The sequence below is a fragment of the Bison bison genome, unplaced genomic scaffold (assembly GCF_000754665.1).
Source record: "Bison bison bison isolate TAMUID 2011002044 unplaced genomic scaffold, Bison_UMD1.0 scf7180017864236, whole genome shotgun sequence".
Taxonomy (NCBI): domain Eukaryota; kingdom Metazoa; phylum Chordata; class Mammalia; order Artiodactyla; family Bovidae; genus Bison; species Bison bison.
In genome coordinates this window covers 7,469,366-7,491,945 of record NW_011494808.1, presented here as the reverse complement: position 1 = coordinate 7,491,945, position 22,580 = coordinate 7,469,366, and the positions used below count along the sequence as shown (strand labels likewise).

Here is a 22,580-nt window from a genome sequence, read left to right as displayed (position 1 = left end):
AGGACAGAAGAGGAGGTGAGAAAGACATCATGTTCAAGTCAGAGATGCCACAGCCAGGAGGAGGACTGGGGAGGACCAACGGAGGGCGGAGGACGGCACGACCGAGTTGTTTTATGCGTTTTAACACAACTTTTGCTTTATGGTTTGCACATTGTGATCATTTAGTTTTAAATATAGAAAGTAAATAAAACACTGAACAAGAAAACATTTTAAAAGTCTTTCCCACCCTCTCCTTCCCACACTGCCCCGCCCCGCCCCGTCATGTCCATAAGTCTGCTCTCCATGTCTGTGGGAAGGAGAGGGTGGGACCAATGGAGAGAGCACCGTGGAAACATGTACATTACCATCGGTAAAACCGACAGCCAGTGGGGATTTGCTGTATGACCTAGGGAACTCAAACCGGGGCTCTGGGACAACCTAGAGGGGTGGGATGGGGTGGGAGGTGGGACGGAGGCTCAAGAGGCAGGGGACACATGTACTCAGTTCAGTGGCTCAGTCGTGTCCAACTCCAAAGTACTGGAGCTTCAGCTTCAGCTTCAGTCCTTCAGTGATTATTCAGGACTGATTTCCTTTAGGATGGACTGGTTGGTTGGTCTCCTTGCAGTGCAATGGACTCTCAAGACATATGTATACCTGTGGCTGATTCACGTTGATGTATGGCAGAAACCAACACAATATTGTAAAGCAATTATCTTCCAATTAAATATAAATAAATTTTAAAAAGTTTTTATCTGACAATACACTTCCTCAGTAGATTTCTCCAGGATCTTAGGTCACACTTGCAGAGTTAGTATCAGGCCCAGGATTTCTGAGTGCCTTGGAAACAGCTGTGCACACTCGCTGTGCAGGCAGGAATGGCCCTTGGAGCCAACGGGTGCAGCAAAGAGGCCAGTATTTTATTTTAAAATACTTAATATAAGTGAATTCATCATTTTTGTTATATGTAACATTATGAGTAATTATTAAAAAGAAAACATAAGGTCTTTTAAGAGCTACCTGTTCTTTGTTCCTAAAAGGATTTGTTCCATGATCACACCCCAATCACAACTTAGATTACTGAGCTGGGGAAACAGTTTCTTTACTCGTCCTAATGCTGTGATACAATAGGTCCCTTGGGTAAACCATGGGTTTTCCACACTGATTAGACCTTAGAATCATCCTGCTTAAAAGCATGGAATCTTATGGGGAATTCCACGTGGTCCAGTGGTTAGGACTCTGCACTTTCACTGGTGAGGGCCCAGGTTCAGTTCCTGGTCAGGGAACTAAGACCCCACATACCACATGGTACAGTCAAAAAAGAAAATTGAATCTTGGAATCAACCATTTAAAAATACTGAATCTGAGACCAGCCCCCTGAGAATCTTATTTCAGTGGTCTTAGGGTGTAGAAACACAGGCACTGAATTTCCTAAACGTTCTCTGGGTGATTCTTATGTACATCTAGAATTGAGACTCCCTGGGCTGGGTTTATACGGAGGGATCCAGAGAGGCCAGGATATGAGACACATGGGGTGCCGTGCATCACAGTCTCTTTCGAAAGGCTTATTTCTGAACCTGTGCTTAGGGGACTTGATCCCTTGGCAATCTAGATACCATGCAATAAATTAAGAAAACTTTATAGCTGGAAAGGCTCTGAGAGAGCAAGTAATTTTGAGATGAACCGGTCTTCATCAGTTTGGCCTTCCTCAGGCTCACACCAGAAATTAACAGCAGAGAAGAAAGCCCAGATCTTGACTTCTGGCTCTCCGAAAGTGTTGGTGTTGGTCTTTTTCTTTTTTTTTGGTCTTTTTCTAAAAATAACTTCAAAAGTAGAATGAATAAGGCCATCTAAAAAAAAAAAGGTTCTGCAGGGCTTCCCTGGTGACTCAGTGGTAAAGAATTGGACACAATTACCAATGCAGGAGACACCTGCTGGGTCCCTGGTTCGGGATGACCCCACATGCTGAGGAGTAGCTAAGTTCATGTACTACAACTACTGAGCTTGTGTACCCTGGAGCCTGTGCTCTGCAACAAGAGAAGCCACCATGAAGACAAGCCTGCACGTCGTACCTAGAGAGCAGCCCCGCTCACTGCAACTGCAGAAAGCCTGCACTGCCACAGAACACCCAGCACAGCCAAAAATAAGAGGGAATAAACAAATACATTTTAAGAAAAGGTTCTGCAAACTCGTGATGTGATTACACAGCTCAGCAACTGGGTTGTTGTTGTTGTTCAGTCGCTCAGTAGTGGCAGACTCTCTGTGACCCCGTGGACTGCAGCACCCCAGGCCTCCCTGTCCATCACCAGCTCCCGGAGCTCACTCAAACTCATGTCCATTGAGCTGGTGATGTCATCCAGCCATCTCTTCCTCTGTCATCCCCATCTCCTCTGCCTTTAATCTTTCCCAGCATCAGGGTCTCTTCCAGTAAGTCAGTTCTTTGCATCAGGTGGCCAAAGTATTGGAGTTTCAGCTTCAGTATCAGTCCCTCCAATGAATTTCAGGACTGATTTCCTTCAGGATGGACTGGTTGGATCTCCTTGCAGTCCAAGGGACTCTCAAGAGTCCTCTCCAACACCACAGTTCAAAAGCATCAGTTCTTCGGTGCTCAGCCTTCTTTATGGTCCAACTCTCACATCCGTAATTGACCACTAGAAAAACCATAGCTTTGACTAGATGGAACTTTGTTGGCAAAGTGATGTCTCTGCTTCTTAATACACTGTCTAGGTTGGTCACAGCTTTTCTTCCAAGGAACAAGCATCTTTTAATTTCATGTCTGCAGTAAATAGTGGTTTTGCTTATTACGAAACAAATCCAACTGTGATAACACTTTTTATTACTGCACTCTGAGCTTATTAAATTCCATGACACAGGAAATTAAAGACACGAACAGAAGCTATGTACTTCCCACCCGTGTCTGCCTCTTTCCTTTCCTTGTACACAATGTCCAAACATAAGAAACGCTTCAGAGAGCAAATCCAGTTTCATAGGTACCAGAGGTTTATCACAGAAGCACAGAGCTTCAGAGAAAACCAAAAAGGCCTGATTTGTTGGGATGTGGAGAGGCTGAGAAAACAAAATCATTCTTTCTCTTGATCATGGTCTTTACGAACGTCTTTGACTCAGGAAACCCTTACTGTGTCCAAAAAAGATCAGCCAGGTTGAAATGACAGATGACTTACTATATGTTTTATCATGACATTTTCATCAATCTTTCATTAAACTGGGTCACGGAGGGCTTACTTTTCAGGAAAAAAGCCTTTGAGAAAACAGAAGAAAATGAACCCTTTTCATAATGACTGTGCTCAGACTTTATTTTAGAAGATTCTCCCTTTTGGGAGGGAGAGAAATGAGTTCAAAGCAAGATTTGGTAAGGCACAAGGATTATCTTTTTAAACATCACAGCTTTTCTTAGTTTACTTTAGCATCATGCAAACATGAATCATCTGTTGAGTTCACTTCAAATGTTTCAAAATTCTCATCAGACATTAAAAAAAAAGAGAATTCTGGGAGGGATCTGGGCAGAGAAAAAGGAGAACTGAGAGATCTGTGTGTTCATCCAATCAGTCGTCTATTTGTGAATTTAGAAAACATTTATTTTAGCAGCTGCCACTGCGCTTGGGCTTCCCTGGTGGCTCAGACGGTAAAGAATCCCACCTGCAAGGCAGGAGACCTGGGTTTGACCCCTGGGTTGGGAAGATCCCCTGAGAAGGGAATGGCCACCCACTCCAGTATCCTTTGCTCAAGTGTTCCATGGACAGAGGAGCTTGGCGGGCTATATACAATCCACAGGGTCGCGAAGAGTTGGACACGACTGAACAATTAACACTGTACTTAGTGCTTGTAATATAAAAACAACTAAGACACGGTTTCATCCTTGCGGAAGCATATGTGTAAGCAACTGAGTTCTGTATTTCCAGTCTTGGTTATTTCTCAAGGAGAGAGAAACAGCTGAAAATGAAGGAAAAAACATGAAAAGATGCTCAATGTCATTGCAAGGAAATGCAAATCAGGGTTATACTGAGGTACTACTTAACACCCTCTAGGTTGGTTATGATAAAATGGCAGATAATAACACATGTTGGTGAGGATATGGAGAAATCAGAGCACTCGTATATTGCTGGTAGGAATGTGAAAAGTGCTTTGGAAAAGCACTTTGGCAGTTCCTCAAAAGGTTAACACAAAGTGACCTACGACCCAGCAATCCCACTCTGAAATACACGCTCAAGAGAGCTGAAAACATGTGTCTGTGCCTTATGGACCAGCAATCCCACTCTGAGATACACACTCAAGAGAGCTGAAAACATGTGTCTGTACAGAAACTTGGACAAAGCAGCACCATGCACAATATTCAGAACGTAGAGACCACCCAAATGTCCATCAGATGATGAGTGGGCAGACAAAATATAGTATATTTGTACAATGGAATCCTGTTCAGTCACGAAAAGGAAGTAAGTACTGTTACACGCTACAGCATGGAAGAACCTGGAAAGCACGCCATGAAAGAAGCCAGATACGAAATGCCATGTATCATCTACCTCTACTTCTGTGAAATATCGAGATTACGCAAATTCATAAAGACAGAAATTAGATTAGTGCTTGCCAAGGTCTGGTGGGAGGGGAGAATGGACGATGACTACTGAAGGATACAAAGTTTCTTTTCAAGGTAATGAAAATGTTCTGGAATTGTGCAGTGTTGATGGCTGCACAACTCTGTGAATATACTAGAAACCACTGAGTGAAAAAAACCCTTGTTTTGGGGACTTCCCTGGTTAGGGCTCTGCGCTTCCCCTGCAGGGGACTGCAGCTCAGTCCCTGGTCACAAACTAAGATCTCACATGCTGCATGGTGCAACAACATCAAAAAAAAAAGAAATAAATGGAATTAAAAAAGAAAACCATTGTTTTGTATGGACATATTTTGCATAAATCTATGACTTTTATAGTATGTGAAACATGTCTCCATAAAGCTCCTAGTAGAAAGCAAAGAAACCAGGAGAGAAAAGAGGTTCCATTCAACAAACATATATATGAGGGGATCCCATGCCAGGCAACATGCCAAGGAGCTGAAGACAACCAAGTCTTAATTCTTGGGGCAGCTTTCAGTGTTTTGGGGGAAACAGACAATCATGGGTCACCTGCCTATGACATGGTCAGGGCTGGGGTAAGTCTCCGAGTCGCCCTCCTGCCCAGCCGCGGCCCAAGTCCAGGATGGGCACTCTCAGCCCTCCCCATGCTTGTCAGTGGCAGCCCTCAGCACCGGGGGCATAACAGGCGTGAGCTTTCCCCTTCCTTAGACGTGGTCTCTGGTTCACTGCAAGTGCTACGGTTCCAGCGAGGGGGCAGGGATCATACGTCCACGCTGAAACCCTGGTGTCCGCCCCTGGTTCCTCTGATGGACAGCATCACAGTTTCTCCAGATCACTGCTGCCAGCCCTCTAGAGGGGAGAACACGGGGAGGAGGCCTGTATCTGGCACGTGCAGACAGGCAGGGTGGCAGTCTGGAGCGGTGCCCGAGAGGCTGAGGGTCTCCTCGAGGGCTTCCAGAAGAGCTAATAATGCAGACGCAGGGCCCGGCTTCCAGCTTCATGAAAACTGCATTAGGATGTTTGAACTTTGGTTAAAAAACCCCCAAACTCCACTCAAATGAAGATGTCCAGATTCAAGCTCATCTAAGACGTGGTGATCTGGGGGCAAGCATGCTTACTCATCAGCTAGATTCCTGCTTGCTTTGATAGCTCTCATCACAGGGTTTACTAGGGCTAGGACACAGGGCTAAGGAGAGCTGAAGGGCCATATGTGTTCCCACAATGGAGAAATGAAAATCACTATGTCTAGGCCAGTTCGGTTGAGACACCATCACCGAAAATGGAGATCTGAAGTCTGAGTCTTATACATCTTGCTCAACTGTCTACTTTGGGCCATGAAAACCACTGTTGGGACTTCCCAGGTGGTACAGTGGGTAAGAGTCTGCTTGCCCATGCAGGGGACACGGGTTCGATCGCAGGTCTGGGAAGATCCCACATGCCTCGGAGCAACTGAGCCCGTTGAGCTAGTGCTCTAGAGCCTGGGAGCTGTAGCTACTGAGCTCGAGTGCTGCAGCTACTGAAGCCCACGTGCTCCAGAGCCCGTGCTCCACAGCAAGAGGAGCCGGTGCCCTGCAACTGGAGAGCAGCCCCTGCTCGCAGAAACTAGAGGAGGCCCACACGCAGCAACAAAGACCCAGAGAAACTGAAACTAAAAGTAGATAAATAAGATAAATATTGCAACTTCCCTTGCATTAAAAATCCACTATTCATCACACTCAAAAAGAGTCATTGCTTGCTGGTTAGGTCTCTCCTTTTCATGATCGTAAACCCCAAACCCCAAAGTAGTATGCCACTGTCTGCTGCTGCTAAGTCACTTCGGTCGTGTCCAACTCTTTGCGACCCCATGGACTGCAGCCCACCAGGCTCCTCCATCCATGGGATTTTCCAGGCAAGAGTAGTGGAGTGGGGTGCCATCACCTTCTCCGATGCCACTGTCTGCTAGGCAACTCAAATCTAAGGAGAAATACTAACAAAATCTACAGGAAAATTCACAAGGTGTTGATTTACTCTACATACAGTTTTTGAGGGGTGGAGTTCATTCTTAGGAAAAAGAAACAATAGCTCCAACAGGGATCTGTGTCCAGAGAACCAACTAGTGATCAGGTGTGTAGGAGTCAGACATACTCTGGAAATATGTTACATTACAGTGATCAGTCTCTAGGGATCAAAACCAACATGTACAGGGACGTCCCTGGTGGCACAGTGGGAGAGAATCCACCTGCCAACGCAGGGGACACAGGTTCGGTCCCTGATCCGGGAAGATCCCGCATGACGCAGAGCAACTAAGCCTGAGTGCCACAACCACCGAGGCTGGACACGAGAGGCCGGAACCACAACCACCGAGCCCACGTGCCGCAACTACTGAAGCCCTCACGCCTGGAGCCTGAGCTCCGCACCAAGAGAAGCCACTGCCGGGAGGGGTCCTCGAACCGCAGCTGGAGAGCAGCCCCGCCGCAACCCGAGAAAGCCTTCATCAAGCAACAGAGACCCCTCGCAGCCAAAGATAGACAAACACATAATTAAACAAGTAAACAAAATGACTGCGATATAAAAGACTTAAAAACTGTGTACATTAGTTTCTTATAAAGTCCGGATTTTTTTAAGTAAAAATTATACAAATAATACAATTTATTGTAGAAAAATCTAAAGACGTAAATTAGCAAAAAACAAACTTACCTAGCAACTTTCTCCCACAGAGATAAGTACTGTAGCATTTTGATGTTTCTACATCTTAAATTAGGATCTTTGACTGTATGTGGACATATGCGCCTGTGTGCACTGAAATGCATACTCACAAAACACAGAGTCACCCAATTACTAAAAAAATGCATCTTCCTGGTAAAGTCAGATGGAATATACATATCCATGTTGTCAGGAAAGCTACATCTTATTGTAAAATTAAATTTTCTTATTGAAGTACAGTTGCTGTACAATATTATATAAATTACAGGTGTCTAATATAGTGAGTCACAACTTTTAAGGGTTATACTTCATTTATAGTTATTATAAAATATTGGCTATATTTAATGTGTTGTTACTATGTCCTTGTAGCTTCAGTTCAGTTCAGTTCAGTTCAGTCGCTCAGTCATGTCCAACTCTTTGCGACCCCATGAATCGCAGCACACCAGGCCTCCCTGTCCATCAACAACTCCCGGACTTCACTCAAACTCACCTCCATTGAGTTGGTGATGCCATCCAGCCATCTCATCCTCTGTCGTCCCCTTTTCTTCCTGCACCCAATCCCTCCCAGCATCAGAGTCTTTTCCAATGAGTCAACTCTTCGCATGAGGTGGCCAAAATACTGGAGTTTCAGCTTTAGCATCATTCCTTCCAAAGAACACCCAGGACTGATATCCTTTAGGAAGGACTGGTTGGATCTCCTTGCAGTCCAAGGGACTCTCAAGAGTCTTCTCCAACACCACAGTTCAAAAGCATTAATTCTTCAGTGCTCAGCCTTCTTCACAGTCCAACTCTCACATCCATACATGACCACTGGAAAAACCATAGCCTTGACTAGACTGACCTTTGTTGGCAAAGTAATGTCTCTGCTTTTCAATATGCTGTCTAGGTTGGTCTTATACCTAATAATTTGTACCCCTCCCCCACCCTATTTTGCCCCTCCCCCTTCCCCACTAGTTTGTTCACTCTGTTTCTTTTTATTATACTCACTAGTGTGTTGTATTGTTTAGATTCTGCATATAAGTGATCTCATACAATTTTTGTCTTTCCCTGTCGGACTTATTTCACTCAGCATAATGCTGTCCAACCATGTTGTTGCAAATGGCAAAAGTTCATCTTTTTTTATGGCTGAGTAATACTTCCTTGTGTACATATACCACGTTTTCTGTATTCATTCATCTGTTTATAGACAGTGAGGATGCTTCCGTATCTTGGCTATTGCAAATTATGCTGCTAAGAACATTGAGGTGCGTATATACTTTAAAATTAGAGTTTCTGTTTTTTTAAAAATGTCATTATTTATTTACTTATTTGGCTGCACTGGGTCTTAGCAGCAGCACTTGGGAACTTGGTTGCAGTGCTCAGGCTTTTCTCTTTTTGGCTCAGAAGTTTAGCACATGGGCTTATTTGCCCTGGCATGTGGGATCTTAGTTCCCAGACCAGAGATTAAACCTGTGTCCCCTGCATTGGAAGGTGGATTCTTAACCACTGGACCACCAGGAAAGCCCCAGGGTTTTGCTTTTTTTCTGGTATTTATCTGGGAGCGAAATTTCCAGGTAATATAGTAGTACTGCTACTAAATACTAGGGCTTCCCTGGTGGCTCAGGTGGTAAAGAATCTGCCTGCAACGCAGGAGACCCAGGTTCAATCCCTGGGTCAGGAAGATTTCCTGGAGAAGGGAATGGCAACTCACTTCAGTATTCTTGACTGGTGAATCCCATGGACAGAGGAGCCTGCTGGGCTACAGTCTATGGGGTCGCAAAGAGCTGGACATGACTGAGCAACCGATACACATAGTAGCTCTATTTTTAGTTTTTTTGGTGAAAGCTCCATACTATTCTCCATAGCGGCCGCACTCATTTACATTCCCTTCAACAGTGTAAGGCATTGATTCCCTTTTCTCTACATCCTTGCCAACATTTGTTGTTTGTGTTCTTTTTGATGACAGTCATTCTGACAGGTGTGAGGTGATATTGGGATTCTGATTTGCATTTCCCTGGTGATTAGTCACGTGGAGCATCTTTTCACATACTTGTTCTCCATCTGCATAGGGAAGCTACATCTTGACTTCTTACACCCAGAGGTGATGTGCATTTTGTCAGATCAAGTGAAGATGGCAGAGATAAAGGAGAGAGAGCTACAGGTCTTTTCCTTCTCATCTTTGAGAACCAATCATAGTGCAACTGGACACTCTGTGGCTTGAGGGACACGCCTTGGGAGGGCTGGAGACCACCCGGCAGAACTAGAAAGATGTAGGACCCTCCCCCACAACCTCATCACTACCTTTCTGCTTTACTCTTTGCCGTTGGCAGTAGGGCACTGAAGATTTCTTCCTGTCTGTAGCTCAACAATTTATGTGGAAGGTTGAACTGTCTGGCCTTTAAAGTTCTTGGGAACCCTGGAGTCTCGTGATAATTCAATGTGTGGGTGGAATGGATGCCTTCTGTGTTCTGACTGTGAGTCTGAAGAGTGGTTTGCTTTGCTCTTGTATTTCTCCTAGATTATCTTCGTGGAGAGTGGGTGAATAGGTGATTATGTCTGTAGTTAAAACATCAAAACCTCTACAGAAACATCTACTTAAGTGGTAGCAGTTGCACACTAGTGCACCCCACCCATGTCCTTCTTTTCTCCAAAATATTAACTCAGAACCATCTTATTTACCCAAAATAGTCACCACAGGCAACAGGACATCAGTCACTATGCCTGGGTCCATCATTCATCATCAAATAACTGTCACCAGGAGTGAGATCCCAGCAAGTGGAGAGGTGGGTGGGGAGTCTCTTTAGGCTACTGAATACACTTGACACATCACACGGTAACCAGTTCTCCTAGCGGCGTAACCACTGCCTTCTCTCCCCTCTCGGGGTCTCCATCCTTTTTCTTCCTTGTGCACGCCAAGCAGCCACATGCTGGCTGATACATATGCCCAGCTGAGGAAATGCATGCTGCCGGGAGTGCGCGCTCACTGGTGTCGGTACGGAGTTCTGCCTGGAAACAAATGTGAGAAACACAGCCCAGAGGCCTCGCTGTTCACCTGAGCACTGCATCTGTGAACTGTCCCAAGGGACTGACTGCTAAAGAAGCATGGTTAAACAAGGCCCATGACCACATGTGACAGTCGAGGACGATGCATTTTGCCTAGCTTTTATGTTCTCAGATGCACTGTATCTTAGACTAATCAACTGTGCTGTCACTTTATCAAGGATATTAGTATGAAAGCAAACTCCATCTGTTTGTTCAACAAAGGACCAGGAGAGTTTTTTTTAGTGAACACTTGCCAAGCATTAGTCTGACTAATTGCCAAGCATTACTCTGCACTAAAACAGATCGACATGCTAAAATATTACTAACATTTTTTTTTTTTTTACTTTTTTGGCTAAGAACTTTAAGATCTAATTCACATAACATACAATTCAACGGCTTTTAATATATTCACAGCGTTGTAAAATCACACTGTCATCAGCTTTAGAGCATTTTCATCCTCATCCTAAGAAAGTCTGTACCTTTAGAAATCACTTCCTATCCCTCTCAACTCCCCATCTGCTCTGCTCCAAGCAACCACTAATCTATTTTCTGTTTCTACCTATTTGCCTATTCTCGACATTCTGTATAACTGGAATTGTACCACATGTATTCTTTGATGACTGGTTTTCACTGAGCACAATATTTTAAAAGTTTATCCCTGTTGTTTTTAAAAGTTTGATTTTAATTTTAAAAAATTTGGTTCTCAGAGGGACTTAGAACGTGAAAGGGAAAGCTGTGTGCATTCGTGTCAGAAATCATGCAACTGGAAGCAAGCCTGGCTTCTTGTTTTGCATTGGGTGGGATTCACTTGGTTTCTAGTTAATGAATGGGTAAGAGCAGAGGGCTGGCTAGTCTAACTTTTTTGAGTGGATTATAACAGCATCTCAGGCCCTAGTAGAAGGAAACCCCTCATCGCCTTGGTGGACACACAGTCCTTAGGAACAGAACGTAAGGCAGACCTTGCTGGTAGGTGGAAAGGAGAAGAAGCTGCCTCGGAGGGTCGACCCAGCAGAAGGAGAGGGGAGCTGAGACCAGACCATCTGCTCATCTTCCCTTTCAGATAAGACCCCTTGCCTGGCACAGCCGTCCTGGCGTCTGAAAGGAGCAGCGGTTATCACAGGTGGTGGGAAACCCCTTGGGTCATTCAGAAAGGTGCTGGTTCATGGTGAGGTTAAGGCTGTGGACCCTGAGCAGTTAGGGTGGGGCTATCGGATAAGAATATATTTTTATACCCCCAAGGAAGCTAAACTGTTAGCATGTTCGGTCACTCTTCCAATTTTACCTGGAACTTTCTCAAATTATCCCACAGCTAGGTCTTTCTGATTGAAGCTTTCCCCCCACAGGACCTTCAACATCATGTTATTTCTTTATATATTAAAAAAAATCTTGAACAGTCCATCGCTTAGCTTTTTCCCAACATAATAATCCTGATTTATGTTATATTTAATTCTTGGTATTAGATACCAAGTTTTGCATCATGTTAGTATGTAACCCTTTGATAAACACCATATTCATTCATCCATCCATCCATTTACTTAACAAACATGTATGCTCCAGTGTGTAAGGAATGGGGTTCAAACTTGAAGCAGTGTTAACTTTCAAGGTCTGCAGTTTCCCAACAGAGCTGCCCAGATACTCCCACTCAGGGAATCTTTCCTTAGAACAGCGTGACTTTTCTTTACATCCTGCCCTCTGACTGGCTGGAGTGAAGATACAAGAGGTGCAAGTCTTCAAACTCTACTCAGGAAGGCGGGGAGGGGAAGAAAAGGGGAGGGAAGCAGAAAGGAGGCCGGGTCAGAGGTGTCAGTCCATAAAGGGGAGAGGACATGAACATAAGGGTCTCTGGATTTCCTTTTTCTGGAATCTTAAGGCAGAAAAAGGGGCAAAACAAGGTTTAGATGGTTTCTTCTAACTCAAGAGTTCTTGAAACTAAAATAAATCATTTTTAGGATGAGGCTAGGGCATGATACAGATTTCCCAGATGGCTCTGTGGTTAAAGAATCTACCTGCAATCCAGGAGATGCAGGTTCAATTCCTGAGTTGGGAAGATCCCCTGGAGAAGGGCATAGCAACCCACTCTAGTATCCTTGCCTGAGAAATCCCACGGACAGAGAAGCCTGGAGGGCTATTGTCCACAGGGTCGCAGAAGAGTCAGACATGACTCATGCAAGGGGCAGAATACAGTTTTACACACAAGAAGTCCCTAACTAACCTTTATTCTCCCAGTCCCCATGGACTCCAACCCTCAGGAGCTGACACAACCTTTCCATCTACAATTAGAGCTAAACCACTTGAAGATGCAAATCACGAAGAAAGGGAAAAGACCGGTATAATGAGTCCGTCAAAATGTTAACCAAAAGGATACATACACTAGAAGTCTGCACTGTTTGGCTTTCAGAGTGTTTAAAAATCTCAGCCAATTTTTAAAGCCAGGATTTCACATAAAATGTAGCTTCGTGTGAAAAATGGGAAGATCTGGCGTACTGAGCCCAAATCCTCCCAAAGCACCAATAAGGCAGCCCCCCTCCTAACAGAGAGGCCCCTGGCTCTCTGCAGTCAGCACCCTGAAGTGGCCAGTGTCAGCGACCCCTTAGACCTAGACCACTAGACCACTTAGGTCTAGTCTCGCATCATCTTTTGATGAGTAAAGAAATATTTCACAGAACTTGTATCTTTGGCCAAAGTGGGAAGACACAAGTAATTCAAGAAAAGTTAAATGATGCATTTCTTTATGGAAGTGAAAATTCTGATCCTGCGACATGTAAACAATGTGTGCGATGGTTAAAAAATTTAAACTGGGTTGTCTTTACGGAACAACTGCGTCTCTCAGTTACTGACGTCGGCTCTTTGGTTCTTACGGACATTGGTGTTTCAGAACTCTGGTACTAATGAGATCACTTCCCATTTTATCTAATTTTAGATTTTTAAATATTTTATTTTTGGCTGTGCCTCACGGCTTGTGAGAGCTTAACCCTAATCCTGACCCTAGCCCCGAGCAGGGATTGAACCCGGGTCACAGCAGCGAAAGTGCTGCGTCCTCACCACTGGACCGCCAGGGAATCCCCAATCTTTTCCTCTTTTTAAAGAGGCGATTGGTTAGAAAGCAGGAAGGTAAAGTGTTTTAGGACAACAGGGAAAGGAGGCAGCAGAAAAGGTCATCAGAAACGGGCATAGTGGCTGCCTCTGATCTCTGGTTTTGCTCTGAGAGTCAGTTTATGGTATTGGTCTTCCCCAGGAGTAACCATAGTTATTTCATGCCCTGCAAGTCTGAGGAAAATGGGTGTCTTTTCTTTATCTGAATACCCTTCAGAATGAGAGTCAAGGTCTAGATCTAAGAATGCGGGCTAGCAGCTCTTTAGTCTGATGTCTCATGAAGGAAGGGGCAGCTGGGTTTGGCATCAGGATGGCATCCTTGTTCTAAGCTGCACTGGTCTCCCTGAGGTCACCCCTGTAGTCATGGAGTGGAAAGGAGAGGGGGTGCTTATGGCTACACAGAGCTGACCTAAACGAGCTTACCTGACGGAAGGAACGCAGTCCAAACCATGCGGACTGTCTCTAACACACATGCATAAGCAGCATGTTGCAGGTATACATGGAAATGGATGCTCAAGTGTACTCCGTTTTGAATCCACTCAATACTCAAAAATCTAAACTTTTCCATTTGAAAGCTGAGGAGGCTTTTCCTATTTCACATGACAAAAAAGAACCTTTACAATATACCCTTTCTTTCAGATGTTTTCTAAATATTCAATTCTTTCAAGGCAGTGGTTCTCAACTGGGGCGGTTCTACCCCCAAGGGGACACCTGGCAGTATCTGGAGACACTGCTGTTGTCGCGACTGGGCTATTGGCATCTGGTGCCTGGAGGCCAGGGACGCTGCTAAACGTTCCACGAGGCGCAGGACAGCCACACGACAGGGAGGAGCCAGCCTCAAAAGTCATCCGTGCATGCCAAGATGGGAAACTCTAGTCTGATACTCATTATGTTTTTTTATATATATGAATTTATTTAATTGGAGGCTACTTACTTTACAATATTGTATTGGTTTTGCCATACATCAACATGAATCCACCACGGGTGTACACGTGTTCCCCATCCTGAACCCCACTACCACCTCCCTCCCCGTACCATCCCTCTGGGTCATCCCAGTGCATCAGCCCCGAGCATCTTGTATCCTGCATTGAACATGGACTGGCGATTCGCTTCATATATGATATACCTGTTTCAATGCCATTCTCCCAAATCATCCCACCCTCTCCCTCTCCCACAGAGTCTGTTCTATACATCTGTGCCTCTTTTGCTCTCTTGCATACAGGGTTATCGAGGAAACCAGAATTGAAAGAGACACATGTACTCCAAGGTTCATCGCAGCACTGTTTATAAAAGCCAGGACATGGAAGCAACCTTGAAGTCCATCAGCAGACGAACGGATAAGAAAGCTGTGGTACATATACACAATGGAGTATTACTCAGCCATTAAAAAGAATACATTTGAATCAGTTCTAATAAGGTGGATGAAACTGGAGCCTATTATACAGAGTGAAGTAAGCCAGAAAGAAAAACATCAATACAGTATACTAATGCATATATATGGAATTTAGAAAGATGATACTTATTATGTATCACTTATTTCCTTCCCCAAAAAGGTGACTTACGCAAATGATTCAGCACTACTGTACTAAGCAAGGGATGCCCGTCTGCGAAGTCAAGGCCCGTGGGGAGCAGGCCTTTGGGAGAGAACGCGGGGCTGGTTAAACCGCAAAGGCTGCTGCACTGTGAGGTGGGTCCTGACCTGAAGGGAGGCGGCGGAGGAGCGCAGGGTGAAGCCGAGGGTGTGGCTGGCAGCGGGATCGGTTCAGGGGTGAGGGGCGTGAGGAAACGAGCGAGCTTTCTGGAACAGTGGGTGTGGGAGGAGGCACAGAGGCCGGAATCCCGAGGGAGCTCCTCAGGGCCGGGGAGAGTTGGCGGAGCGGGTGTCTGGTCCGCCAGGTCACAGACAGGGTCTGACAGCTTGAGGAGGGGCCTGTGGAGGGTGGAGAGGGCAGGGGGGCCGGAAGAGAGGCTTTGGGGGAGAAGGGGGGACACGCGGAGACGGGGCAGCGCGGCAGGAAGTGTCTGCGCGCGGCTGGGCGGAAGGAGCGCCCCGGGAGTGTGGGGCTGAGGGAATCCTCTCGGGCCTGAGAGGAGCCTGGGACCAAGGACGGCCGCGGCCACCAGGGCGTGGACACGGGAGAAGGCAGGTCCCCGGTGCTTTAGTAGGAGGAGGCGGGTCCTAAAAGCTGGCCCAGAGCCGACGGCAGAGCGGGAGGCCACTGGGCCTCAGGCTGAATGGCCCTCAATGCCGGGAGCTGAGAGAAAACAGTCTACCGGAACGATTTCATGAAGGGATGAGACCCGGTGGACACGAAGCCTGCACGCAGCAAGTAATGGACCCGGTGGACACGAAGCCCGCACGCAGCAAGTACACAGCTCCAACGCTCCTTCCCCAGCCTGCCAGCCCCCGACTTCAGTGTCTCATAAGACCCTGGGCTCCTGGTATGACTGTCGCCTCGAGCAGAGGCAGTGGGTGCCTGAGGGCACCCAGTGAAACCCCTGAAGGACACGCCTCTGACGAGACAGACCCCTGAATCTCAGCAAAGAGAAGACAGAAGGGCAGGCTCGACCTTTCCTCGGCACTTGGGCTTGCTTTGGAAACGACTGTTGTTCCTTCCTTTGCTTGCATTTCTAGGTGCTGAGAGGCACTTTCATTTAACCTGTTGAACAGCAAAGGTGTTTCGTACTAAAAAAGAAAAAATGCCTATTATTTTCTGGAGTGGTGTCGACTCTTTGCAACATGTGGGTGGTGGTGCCCAAGTGGAAATCCTGACTGGTACCAGCATCCCTACAATTATATAAGCACTGCAGAAAGATCTGCAGTTGCACCGACCTCTTAAGGATTCCACTGTAAAGACAGGACCCCTGCAGCGCTTGGTTCATTGGGTGGACTGACCATAAATCTTCCCTTCCTTTGTTTCCTTTTGTGCCTGCCCCTCCCTGGACTGGGTGCCATTCTGGGGTTTAAGGGTACTTGTTTCTCATGTAACATTTTTTTTTTTTTTTCAGGGCAGACTCTGGGGCCTATATATCCTCAGCTCTACTGTATAGCAATCCTTCTTCAACCTTAACAGACGCTAAGGAAATTCTAATTGTGGCTTCCCAAGGGGCTCAGTGGTTAAGAATTTGCTGCCAACTCAGGAGATGTGAGTCCCATCCCTGAGTCAGAAAGACCCCCTGGAGGAGGAAATGGCAGCCCATTCCAGTATTCTTGCCTGGGAAATCCCATGGACAGAGGAGCCTGGCAGGCTACAGTTCATGTTTAGTCGACTTAGCAACTAAACAACAAGGAAATTCTAATTAGGATTTCTTTAGGGCTTAACTCTTCTTTTTAATCCAATGTTCTTTGATGTGGACCATTTCAAACATCCTCCACCTACCATTTCATTTCCATTTCTAATATCTACACAATTACTCACACACAGTCAACAGAGCTAGAGAACATGGAAAAAAAAAAAATTAGATTCCTGACTAGAGGCAGACTGGCAATGGAAACAGATTCAGGAACGATGGCTCTGTGTGAAGGTGTTGCTTTCAGGTATGAAGTCTTCTTTCTGTGATAGTAAGAAGACGGCTGTTGAACGAGTACACGTGCAGTCCAGCCCCCAAACGAAACAGGACAGACACACGCATCCCCTTGATCCTGGTTCAAATCCAGGCAATTCTTACGCTCTTGGACATGATAACCAACTTGATGCAAACACACTAGCTGCGTTTTGGACGTGCAGATCTTGCAAAGATGGCACGGAGGATGTGAAGCAGGGAACCCAGGGGAGCTGAGTTGCTCAGGACACACACGGTGCGAGGAAGGAGTCTGTAGAAGCAGACCCAGAGGCGGACTGGCCAAGCTGCCCGCAGCGCGGCCAGGCTCAAGCTCTTTGGGGACTCTGGAATGTAACTGGAATTTCTGGTGGAAACAGCCAGCACCCCGTGCCAAAAAAAAAAATTGACTTTTAGCTCTGCTGAAAGCTCGGCCACAAAGGAGAAGACACAGCACCCTGCCTGCTAATTTCCCTTCCCTTTGTCTGGTTTCTAAATGTGCTCCTCCTATTTCTTCTGAGTTGGGACTAGGAAGAAAGTGTGGGGCAGAACCGGCTCTGTTGGCTGATGTTGACATAACAAACCATGGCTAGGCTCCTTGAAAGATAAGAAGTAGGGAGCTGTATCTTCTTAGTGATTGCTCGAGTTCTTTTGATTTGTCCCTAACTTTCAAAAATTGAAAACGTGTTTTCACATACTGTATGAAAAGTAGATTCATCTAGGTAAAAGTAAATGCATACTATGGATCTCAGCCCCTCGCAGCGTGGAAATTACTTACTCCCCTTCTTAAAGTTTTATTTTAAATTTCATTCAGTGAACTGTATTCTAACTCTTCGTTAATTCACGTTCTCAGTGCTTCAGGAGCTTGATAACATTTTCCCCCCTTAGCTATTTTATACATGTAAAGACAGAGAAAACAATGCAAAGGGAACTAAGTCATTCTAAAGTCTATTATTGAAATAATCAGTCTTGTCACTGGGTTCTGCAGCCTTCCTTTATTTCATCTATGTGTACTTATAACACACTTTTTTTTTTTACAAGATTATGATCATTTTCTACATACTAGAAAACTCCAATTAAAGGCTAGAGAATAAGTCATCCTTAAAAAAATGGTGAAAAAGTTAAGACAACTGCATTATTGAAGAGTTTATAAAGCTGTTGTGACAGCAACAAGCACAGATGAAGCAATTATGAATTTCATGAAAATAGATAAAAATCCAATTGGAATAATGAGGCCTGCCCCACTGAACACCTGTTTATAGTCTTAATTTTGCCTTAAGGAGATACGACTGATGTTCTCCAACAACAACAAAAATCAATAATGGATCAATATGGATAAACGTGTTGGGTCTGACCTTTTGTCCTAAGAGACAGTTAACAGCTGGGTTTAGTTTTACTGGGATTTACTTAAAGACTTGTAACAGTAAATAATGGTGCATTTAAGAATATTTGCCTGCTTTGATTTAGTGAGTTTGGCAGGTGGCAGTGGCCTTTCAATGGCATATGGCTTTGAGAAATTACATCAATATATGCATATGATGTCTTAGCCTCTAGTTCATGCGTCAAGTTAATTAGTAAAGAATCATTGGTTTAGCATTTTATAAGCAAATATTCTACAGCACTGGAGGAAGAAAATACAGTGAAAAGATAAAACAAAAAAAGAGTAAAAGCCTGCAAAGTTTTGCAAGAGTTTTTAATAATAGTGGAATGCCCAAATATAGAGACAAACCAATATTTTCTTGAGATCCTACAGCATGAGAAAAGCATATCTCCAGGCATGCCTAATGAAACAATGTTAACTGCTTTTCAAAGATAAATTACTTATAATATTAAGTGAAATAGCACGCAGTCTATCTCAAAATTCCCATTAGGGACTTACATGCAGTGTCCCTTGTAATAAGTGAGAATTTCTGATGCCTTTCAAGAGAAATATGAAACTAAATGAAAATGCAGATGAATGACTCTGAAAATGTTTTATGCTTCAATTTCCTTCGTATCTGGATATTACAGGATAACACAGAGAATAAAAACACAGCATATGGTAAAAACTAAATGGGGTTTTGTTTTTTAAATTTTTGTTTAAACGGGCTACTTTTAATTGTGAACACATATTAAGGAAGGCAAATAAAATTTTTATAGGATCCACAATCAAGTTATCTTATGTTTTAAGATAATTTCATGGAGAAATTCATCTTTGAAGATCAGAGGGCATTATATTCTTGCAAATTATGAAGACCTATAAATTTGGTTTCCACTGAAATATCCTGTGGATTGTACACAGGAAAAAAAAAAAAGAGTTTCTGGCATATTTGCACTAGAATTTAAGCTATTTTCAAAAGCATTTCTATCTGGCAACTGCTTTTAAGTTTCTTGAGTACGACCAGTTTGCCTCTTTTATTTTAGCTTTTGGTAATACAAGATAGGTTCTACCGATAGAAAATTAAACAGTATTGGAAAGCTGCAGCGTCTGTTAAATGGATATTGCACTTGTTTGAATATTGGATATTTTGAAGGCTATTTCATTCTCTTTCATGCAGAGTTTATTTGACATGATGGCAAACACGTCCACCTTTAGGCACATGATGGCAAGGTAAAATGTATCAGTTTCTTAATGAGTTTTATATTCTTACAGTTAGTTATGATTACAAGTAGATTCTTTACAGTTTACGTGGATAAGTAAATATATTAAAAAGAACACTTAGAAATCCCAACATCTCAACGTTATAATATGGTAAAAAAAATAGTGAAAATATTTTACTACTTACCTAAAATAAACTTTCAATATAAAGTGCCAAGAAAAAGTCAAATGAGTTTTTAATCTGAACCAGAGCCGAGGAGAATGATCCCGTTTCAAATGCAACAGTGCCAGTCCCCAAGGGCGAAGCCTTAACGCATTTTCTTTAGCAAAGAAGCTGACAGTATTCCCTGTGGGCAGTGTGCACCCACACGCGTGCACACACGCTATATAGATAATAAAATCACAGCCTAACAAACCAACTCCATCCAGCTTGTGTACTGGAGGAAAAAAGTGCTTGGAAATCTTCGTCGTTCAAGGACTCCTTTTGATCACTTAGCAATCTCTCTTTCCTGCTATTTTTAATTTCAAACGTTCCGCGTTCAAAGTCAAAGATTTGACAAAGCGGATGCAAAGGGTCCCTTTAAAACACCCCAGAGACAAACACGGAAACTTGGATCAAACGGAAGGAAAATGGTCCCTACCTTTTTTCTGAGAGTACGATGGCGACTGCACTTGAGAAAAAGTAGGCTTTTCTTCAGTGAAATATTCAGGTTGGCTGTATTGATTCAGGGCCATGTCCAAGTCCGAGTCCCTGCTTTTCAGCATGTTTCCAGGGTAACTACAGGTATAAGGCTGATTCACTGCCCAGGCCTGTTCCATATATATGTTCTTACTGGGCACAGCCTGAGCGTTGCAACCACTGTAACCTGGACTATCTTCGAAATACGCGTAATAATCAGTGGCCTGCATGTAGCAGTTGCTGCCGGCAGCTGGGTGTACTTCGTAGAGTTCTTGCATACAGAAGTTCATTTTGGTGCCCGGGCTCTGTTTCTACTTTACATATACACACACTCTATGGATGCAGTCCCCAGCCCATACGCCCCGCGTGCCGGGCATATACAGCAAGAAGCGTACATACATACACACGAAGGCAGAAGCCGAGATGAATAAACACCAGCCACACGCAACCCAGCCTGCTGTACTTTGCCACGGCACCTGATGTGCTAAAATCCTATTTAGGTGGAGGTGTCTTTGGAGCTCTGCTGCCATTCAAACATGTTGGAAAGCAGATTTCTGACTATCAAAGGTCTTAAGCTGTGAACGCACCTAATTCCCAGAAAAGATGGCAGGCAGGTAGGCATTGACCTCTGCCCAGCTGGAGGACCGACAGCCAGGACGTGTCTGTGGCTCTGAGGCTGGGAAGATCCATTTTATGTGCTGTTTTTAACTCCTTTCCACATGATTAGAAAATGATCACTCATTGTTACGTCATTTTGGTTGACAACTTAAGCGTGAAACATTATAAAGACATCTTAGAGTCTGTCCTTGGATACACAGAAAATCCGAAAATCAATAATCTAGTTTATTAGCAGGGACCAGAGAAAATCCAGCCATAACGAGCCTGATGACTCCGGAACATTAATCTAGTCACACAAACGTTAGAGGTTACATCTGTTGTTGAACGTCACCCACGGGCTTCCAAGGCAGGAAGAAGGACACAGGGGGCCCACAGGTCTTTAAAAGATTCCACACAAGGCCCATCTGAGAGCACCGCTGGCGTTTGTGAGCTCGGTCCTGCTCCTTGCCCCTGGTGATTTTCTACATCATTAGCCTAATCGACATGCGGCCTGGAGCTGAACTTCGCTCTGCTCATTTTGCCTTGGTTGTGTTGGAAAGCGCACGAGGGGAAGTGTGTGTCACACCTGGTGTGCAGAGCACCCCTCTGGAAGAGCAGTGTCCCCCTTCTGATCCTGGGGGGATGCTTTTTATAGTACGCTTGCTACCAGTTTTTATTTTTTTTAATTCAATTTTTACTTCATATTGGAGCATTGTTGATTTATACTGCAGTGTTAGTTTCAGGTGTACGGCAAAGTGATTCAGTTGCACAGATACACACATCCATTCTTTTCCAGAATGTACAACTGTCATTTCATTCTCATTCAGTTCTGCTTTTGAGATGATCTTTGAGCTTAAAACTGTGATTTAAGTAGTAGTCATGTGCTTGACATTTAAAGATAGTGATCCAAAAGGGAGAGGCATTTTCTAGGAGAACCGCCATTTAAGACACAAACAAATACCAAGTTAGAGATAAAAAGCCTGCTACAAAGATGACCAATGGTGTGTTCTCCATGTGGACGGCAGTGAGCACCTGTGTTCTAGATCACGATTCAGGAAGGGTGCAAGCTGCTTTCTTTGTAGTTGGAGGTTCTTTTTCTTGGGAAGACTTAGTTGGGAGGGCTGGCCCCAGGAGGTAATGTGTACACTTGGGATCCTGTTAGTCCCTGAATGGGTGACCTCTTGGTATTTCCCTCCTCAGGGACCACAGGCAGTGTGATGTTGCAATGTTCCACTGTAACACTTCCACTTTGGACGTAATGCAATGTGGAATTTGGGGCAGGGACATAGGACTGGAGAAAGGAGGATATTACAGTCATTCAACAAACATCTATAGGGTATCTGTTCCGAACAAAGCAAGGAGCGGGTGGGAGCAGAGGTGTTGATGGGCCCTGTCACCAAGTAGCTTAATAGCAGGTGTTTTCAACACAGAGTCAAGCAGACCACTGTCAAGAGTCTGTAAGAGCTGATGGTTTTATGCATGAAGTAAAGGTGACATGGACTCAGGGAAGAAGATGAAAAATTAGAAAACAAGCAGCAGATGAGACAAGATGAGGGAAGAAACCTAGGCAGACAGGCTCCTGGGTGGATGTTTAGTGATAAGACTCCTCAAAAAATTGCAACTGAACAAGGAAAGGAATGTTCTTCAACTTGTTACATTTGAACCCAGAAAATGAATTCCAACATCCTAGGAGAAGGCAATGGCACCCCACTCCAGTACTCTTGCCTGGAAAATCCCATGGACGGAGGAGCCTGGAAGGCTGCAGTCCATGGGGTCGCTAAGAGTCAGACATGACTGAGTGACTTCACTTTCACTTTTCACTTTCA

The 22,580-nt window shown here is 44.5% G+C and overlaps 1 protein-coding gene across 8 annotated transcripts in view; it reads right to left on the bottom strand.

Annotated features, from left to right (window-relative positions):
- The window catches only part of THRB (thyroid hormone receptor, beta), a 438,543-nt gene that overhangs the window by 28,657 nt on the left and 387,306 nt on the right, over positions 1–22,580 (bottom strand). The window lies entirely within an intron of this gene.